Source organism: Corvus moneduloides, chromosome 2 (genome assembly GCF_009650955.1).
Source record: "Corvus moneduloides isolate bCorMon1 chromosome 2, bCorMon1.pri, whole genome shotgun sequence".
NCBI lineage: Eukaryota > Metazoa > Chordata > Aves > Passeriformes > Corvidae > Corvus > Corvus moneduloides.
In genome coordinates, this window is record NC_045477.1 from 80,325,282 (window position 1) to 80,332,790 (window position 7,509).

The following is a 7,509-nucleotide window of genomic DNA, read 5'->3' on the forward strand; positions in this document are numbered from 1 at the left end:
CATCCTGGAAATTCCTGAGCTTCCCTATAACATAAAATTATGACAGCATGATGTATGGTGAAAAGTTTTAAAGGGGGAAAAAAGCCCTATTCATGTGGTTGAGGTGCACTCTCGGTTTTGCTACAGGTTCTGTACAGAGTTGAAGTCAATAAGGCTACTGACATGAAGAAAGTGCTGCCAGTGTTTACAGAGCCCCAAGTCATCTGGCTTTAGAGGCAGAAGGCTGGAGTGCCAATAAGGTTATTAAAAACTCTCTGCGATTGTTCCAAAATATTTCTTTAATAAAAGGTAGCATTTACAGAACAGCCCATGTTGGGGCAGAGTATAAAGGCTTTGCTGGCACTTTTTTGGGAAAGGATGCATTAACCCATGTCTTATGACCCAAAGCATGATTGAAAAGAATGATACCACACAGAAAGTATTTCGTGGAAACACAGCCATACTGGAAGCCTGTGTGCACTGCAGGTCTGCCTGACAACACACAGACCTTGAACAGCCTTACTGTCCCATCACAAACACTTTCACAAAATCATAGGCACATGACACTTAAGATTTAAGCTTAATTCTGAGCAGTTTTGTACTACGGTTGCCAAGAGTGATTTCTTTAAAAATTTTTCTAAGAGTGGGACAAAGGTCCCATTAGAGCTGTTATCTGTGCATTTCAAAAGTTCAAATCATTACATTCAGACAGAAAGAGATCATATACAAGCATTTTGCAATATTTAAATACTTACATATATATAAAATCAAGTTCAGTTCAAAAAAGCCAGTACAAAGTTCATTTACATGATGGGGACTTTCTTCCTAAATTACTCCTGAATATGAAACTTAGGCTCCTCAGGCTCTAGGTAATTTGCATTTTTCTAATTTAATTCCCAAAACGGTAAAATTATCAAAACAGTCATCTGACCTCTACATACTATATAATATATCCATGCTACAGAATTTTAAAAATCAGTCTCCTTTCAACAGAAAAATATGTAACTATGTAAGCATGCATGCACATTGTAAATGCACAGATAATATACAATATGTATCCATGAGAGAGAAACATTGAGCTACGCAACATATACTACAAAAATGCTGCATGTGCCTATTTTCTCTCATGGGTGTCACAGCAACTTGTGATTATACATTAAACAGGTGCTACATATATTGAATATATTTTGTACACATACCCTGGATATTTATTAAAAGCTGAAATAATTGCTGTGAAGGGAAAATTGTTCTCCCTCCCCCTCGTTTCACATTATACAGAAATGATCCCCATGCAGACAAGGAGGGGGCTGTCTGCAGCTTTTGCCAGCTGAGGAGAGGACCTGGTTTCTGGCAGAAAGAAGCATGTTGCTAAACTGTCCCCTCAAGCTACCACATCTCTTCAGGATTCTTTGTGCTTGTGCACAGCAGAAGACAAATCCTCCTTGAAGCAGGGCTTGGCTTTTTGTCACTTGAATTTTGTGCCTCCTCAGGACCCCTTTCCTCACCTCTCCCGCTGCCACATTTCACAATCTGAAAAACAAACCAAACCCAAGGTATTAGATTTCTGCTTTTCAGGTGTATCTGTTCCTCATCTGACTTGCCAAACCTTATCTAGGCAAGAGGCAGCTGAGATCCTCTGAGCAAAGCCCCTTTTAGACTGGGAGCTCCTACCAGGAGCAGCAGCAGCCTGTGGTTTTACGTGTGAGCTTTTGGTCTCCGATCCCCTCACCCACCAACACAGATGCAGTCACCCTCTCAATCCTACACACACACTTGCTATAAAAAGGGACATGGGGAAAGGGGCTGCCTCTCTTGCCACCTCTCACGTGTCTCCTCCAGACATGGTCCTGTAATATTCACAGCATCCAGCAGCCATGACTTTTAGCAGCTTGCCTTAAAGTGTAGCCCCAGCCACCAGATTGTGATGGGGTTTTTTTTAAGTGGTTCTTTTATGCTCTGCACACACATGCAGGATAATTCCAGGGAGCTTAGCACTATGGCATAGTTGGGATGTCTGTGCAAGGGCTCACTGTGCTGGCACATCTGCACTGTGGTCAAAGGCCTGTGTCCACATGTGGCAGATTTGCCCCTTATAGAAACAGAGTGAAAAAGCTTCAACCCCTTCCTCAGACTTCTCTGAATTTCCATGTATCGCTGGTGTGATGTGTAAAGATCATCTGCTAGCCAGAGACCCCTGATGGAAGTTTCTACTATCTGCAGTACCTAGGCGCAGATGTGGTGAATAAGGGCAAGCTCACAAAAGCCCTCTGCACCTGTGCCTCTCACAGCCTGAAATGGGGCTGATGGAGATGGCAGACAGCACCAGTTTGGGTTTAAGCTTGCACACGCTAACCTCTTTGCCTGAAAGAGGTACCAGGTTACCTTGTTCCTTTATTTCAGCTCAAGACTATCAGCACAATAGAAAAATTTGTTTGTGTGTCTACACAGTTCCCTTTATTTGTCCTTCATGATTTCTCCTCTGGGAACACAGGAGAGTCCATAATGGATCCCCTTCATTACAGTGGTCAGTACTGATGGTCTGTCACAGATGCAGAAAAATGCATGTATGCAGAGTAATTTTAAATTAATATCTTTTACCATGTTGGTGCTGAAAAACTGCCTCAGAAGCTGTTATGATCCATCATGGCAATGAGCACTTATGGACTTTTAAATCCACAAATTAGATGTTGTGCTCAGGAACTAGAGGCAATTACATTCAGCTCAGTGCATAGATCCTCAGCCACACAAATCCAGTTTCAGTCCACGCCTCCCAGCATGCTAAACCCCAGCATTTGCTTGTTTATGTATCTATTTATTTACAGCTAGGGGTGAAGCTATTAAAATCATACATATAAATAAAATGGATAAAGAGAGACAAAGAAAAAAACTGTGTGTGAACTTTGGTCTGTAAAAAGGTTATGCTTCCTCAATATTATAGTTTTTGAAATAGCAGAGACCACAGATGCATGTGTACACACAGAGGCAGTCAGAGACTCAAACTTCTCAACATTAGGAAAACCCAGAAAGAAAATCCTGCACTGAGAGTTGCACAAAATTTTGTTTTTAAAAATTCCATCTGGATGGGAGCCTTGCATCTGAAATATCTGCAGACTTAGGACATTTTTATGGCTATCTTAACTCTTCATAAAATTGATTTAATTGGAAACACCTACAGCCATTTAAGGGCAAAAGAATGAAAATCATACCACACAAGAAAACATCACCAGACTGTATTTTTTGCAAGGGTTTATATAGGTAGTTAAACTCCTGGGTCTGCCACACTGTCAGCCAAGCCCATGTGGCGTGGAGGAGAATGTTACCATGAGTAAGCAGCCCAGAAACTCTTCTGAGCCTAAAAAAATTCATCAGTACCTCTCATTGCTTACCACTTAATTGATAATAGTGTAAAGTTTTCTGTCTCTGAACAGGTGTGCAGAGTGGGAAATGGGGCAAATTCCTTGCACCTGCCCTATAAAACAAGCAACGAGCACGTGTTTACCATTGTCTTTTTGAATTTTTTTTTCTAGTAATGCAATGAAACAGAAGTTTTGAACCTCTCCATCATTACATAAACCCCAGAGCTTGGAAAGCAGGGTGAAACCACTGCTCAATAAACTCCTTCGAATCTTTGAGAAGGCTGCCCTTGCTTCATCCCTTTTCCAGAGAGATCTCTGATTTTCCTGTCAGTTTCTCCAAAAATGGACAAGACTATGGGTCTCAAAGAGAATTGTCATTTGTGAAGTAATTGGAGCAGCCTCAGAAGACAAAAAATGCAAGACTTTGTGCACGGTATTGGGCATAGGATAACCCTGAGGGATGGGGAGAAAAAGGTCCATGACAGAGCTGAGAGGAACAGAGAGCAGGAACACCAGGAGCCCAGGAAACTCTGAAGCAAGTCAAGGTTAACTTGTTTCAAAAACATTTAGGAAATAATGTTGAAACTATGACTTAGAAGCACCCACTGAAAGCCGTGTCGTGCTGAGAGATGATCTCTGACTTCAAAATGGACAAGGGAGAACTCTTGGCACAGAGAGAAATGCTTGATGGGTAAATTGGGATACCAGTTTTGAGAGTAAATTAATAATAGGAAACACAGGCAAGGTAGATGAAATGCTACCTAGTAGACATTTTCTGCTGTATAAATTAAGGGGCTGCTAAGGAAATGCTTTATTACACAACATATAATTAATGTGTGGGGCCTTAAGCCACAGATACTACTGAGGTTAGAAAAAGAGGATTTAAAAATGGACTAGTGTTTATATGGATGTTGAGAATCATGACACATTAGCTAGAATAAAACCCAGGATACATTCCAACACAAGGAGACTAGCTGCACAAAGAAACTTTCTAAAAATTTATTTTACATTAAGTCCATGTCTTGTGGTCACAGAAGCCTGTGAGGAGGACCCAGGGCTGCTGCCTCAAAGAGCAACACCCTAGAAAGACAGGCTGGTGCAGAGGTTCTGAACAGAGGCATGGGCCAATCACATCCACATGGGTTCATGCCCCTGGATGGCTGATTGGCAGCTGCCTGCCCTGCTGTAAGGCATCAGCTTTGCCAGAACCTGCCTTCTCACCTCCTCTCTAGGCACCCAAACATCTCCAGATGGGCACTTATAACCAAGGTCATTGAAGGGGGCTGAGGGACCATGGCATGCTGAACTGAGGTCTTGGTGCAGAAGAGAGAAACCAAGAAGGTCATGGCCACACTATCGGTCACATACATGTGTCGGTCACATTTTTCTAACTCAACAGTGAGGATTAAAAGGCAAACTTCCCTTAGCAATTAACACTGTAATTCTCCACAATGCAATTTCTTACCTACCTCGCCATATACAGTGCTGCTCAGGATTTCAGACAGTGGGTAAGACTATCTGCAGTTGCTCCTTCTGGGTTTTTTTCACTACAAAATCACGTTAGAAATGTCAGCTTGGTGACGTTTCTTTGCTGCTTTTCCTCCTCTTCTTGTACACAGTCTGTTAATGGTGTCTAGCTGGACTTTGTTTTCTTGAGCTACTGGAAGCCTCAAATGTTATTTCTATGCAGGCAATAAATAAGTATTAAACACCCTACAAATAACAATAAATATTAAATCTACTAGACCACACTTTTGGAAACCTCATCAAAATGGCTCACAGGTGGAACGCCTCTGCCATGAAGGTGGCTTGCTCTTGAAATTAAGTGCATGGATGAACAGGAAAGGAATTTATATGGCCAAGAAATACACTCCAGAGGACTGTCACTGAAAGAGACATTCAAAAACAGATTAAAACATTAGTTTGGATGATAAGAAGTTATATCAACATACACCCTGGTACAAAGAGAAATTCCCTGGGGACACCTCTAGGAATGCCTAAACATTGTAGTTGTTTTGAAGTACAGTGAGAAGATCTTTATGTAAGCAGAAAATAAAGTAGTAGTGGAACTGAGAGTGGTATACCTCTGCCAGCAAGGCTGGGCTGAGAGGGGCAGCTGAGTCGCTGAAGCACAGCTTCGCACTGATTTAACTGTGCTGCTCCTGGTTTCAGCCCTGGATGTCCAGCATCCCAGCAGCTGCAACATGTGGTGCAGCCAAGCTGAGCCCTGAGACCAGCAGAAGAAAGCCATCAAAACTGAGGATCCGCACATAACAAAAGTAGGACTCCAACACCAGACAAAACCAGGGACTTGCACACTGCATATACTCCCTTCAGCATTTGCCCCCCACCTCCCTGGTCTCACATAACTCAACAGCTTCTCTGCACAGTAACTCACCTTACCTGAGAAGGTAGGAAGGTGCTCCAGTCCAAGGTGCACCCAGCACCTTGTGATTAAGTACTCTCTAGGCAGCAGAAACCCAGGTCCCTTACGGCTCTGCTGGGTGTCTGAACCCTCAGACTATGGGTGCAGCTGAAGTGGTCACATAGCACAATGCCAAGATGCCCTGGTAGCATCTTCAGAGAGGGCTTATAACATCAGGCTAATTGTCCAGCTGGAGCAACATCTCAACACACCTCGGTAGCGCTCATCCAGCAGTGTCCCTGTGCTAGTTTACATTACACTATGCCTTTCCATGACTGCTTGGTCTCAGTTGCTCTCTCCCAACGCCCCAAAAAGATGCTGGCTGAGAACCCCAGCAGCTGGATGTGCCTGCCCACATACCAGAGGTGGTACCTATACCCCACCTCACTGCTCTCTATTTCTATGGTCTTGGCTACACAGTTCTCAGTACATCACACAACTTTCTGTGGATTATATCTCCTCCTCCAGCATTGGGACAGGGAGCCTGGGACACTGGAGAAAGTGGAGCAAGAGCATGTCTCCACCCCCAGACCTAACCCTACAGCAAAACTATGACAGATCACTGTCACAGATATATTAAAGCCCCAAAGATGGAGTTGCTGAAGAGTTTTAAACAGCGCTTTGAGACTAATGGATAGCTTCACAGGCTGAAATGTGCCAGCCTGGAGTAGATCCTCAGCATATGAAGAATCAATGACTGTAAACGAGGAGTTGAAATTGGAAGAGGCAAAGCACAGTGCAGAACTAAAAAGAAATCACTGCACAACTAATGTGATAGGAGAGGAATTGAAATGGAGAAAAGCATCCTATTTCTGTGCCCAAAACAGGTGGAAATGTGAGGAGGAGATTTTCTTTTTTAAAAAATTATATTTTAAAGTAGTAAAAGACTTTCCATTAAAAAAAATATTGAGGAAAACTTTCATACAGCTATGGGGGAAAAGAAAAAGGTGACCTATGATCATGCTGCAAAGGAACTTACCTCCAAATCTGAAACACGTCACAATGATAAATGGAAAGAAGTTAAACCTCCAAATGCTATGACTATCCTCAGTTCTGTTCTGGACAGATGTTTGATGTATTGTATCTCTCTGTGACAGAGACCTGAGGGTTCAGAGGAGTTTTTTTTATTATTTAATATTTTAGCAAAACTTGTATAGCTTGTCATGCCAGCAAGGTATTTTTTAATTAAAATGAAATGTATGTATGTGGGGTGAGCCAGAGTTTATGAGGAGCTTCTTCAGGGGGAAAATGAATCAGTCCAGGATTTTCAAGAAGGATTCAAGGCTAGGCTCGAGCTTACTAACTTGGGAGGAATGTAAATTAGAGTGTACTTACCAGGCAGGGAAACCTGGGCTGGGAGTCAGGTTCTCCAGCCGGGGAGGGAGTCCACCCTCGCTGCTCTGCATGGCAAGCAAAGCAGGCATTTTCCAGCAACAGGGCCAATAGGAATGTGATTTTGTCTTGATGCAGTCCTGTGCAGTGTGTTCTAAGAACACCCTGTCTGAGCAGAGAGGTTGGACTAGATGACCCCACTCTGGTCCCTTCCAACCTGACCCATTCTGTGATTCTGTCATAACAGTACATCAAGAGCTGCAAAAAGAACCTCAAGTTCAGCTTTCCAGCAGCAATACTCCTACACCTTACTGTGACCAAAGTGGAAGTCTTCCCATTGCCCTAATTCCTAGAGTTTGTCAATGAACTTGTCTGTGGGGAGGGGTTCTAATCACTGAGAAATCTGACTGAGAAATG

The 7,509-nt window shown here is 42.9% G+C and overlaps 1 long non-coding RNA gene across 3 annotated transcripts; it reads right to left on the minus strand.

Moving 5' to 3' along the window:
• Nucleotides 1-258: 258 nt before the first annotated feature.
• LOC116439939 lies at nucleotides 259-6,654 on the minus strand. Of its 3 annotated transcripts, none has more exons than XR_004238345.1 (3): nucleotides 5,739-6,654; nucleotides 4,805-5,221; nucleotides 259-1,509 (listed from the first exon to the last, which is right to left on the minus strand). It is a non-coding gene; the product is annotated as an uncharacterized LOC116439939 (long non-coding RNA). The 3 variants fall into 3 exon arrangements; XR_004238346.1 differs by having other exon boundaries at nucleotides 4,805-5,017; nucleotides 5,116-6,654; XR_004238344.1 differs by having other exon boundaries at nucleotides 4,805-6,654.
• Between the last annotated feature and the right edge of the window lie 855 nt (nucleotides 6,655-7,509).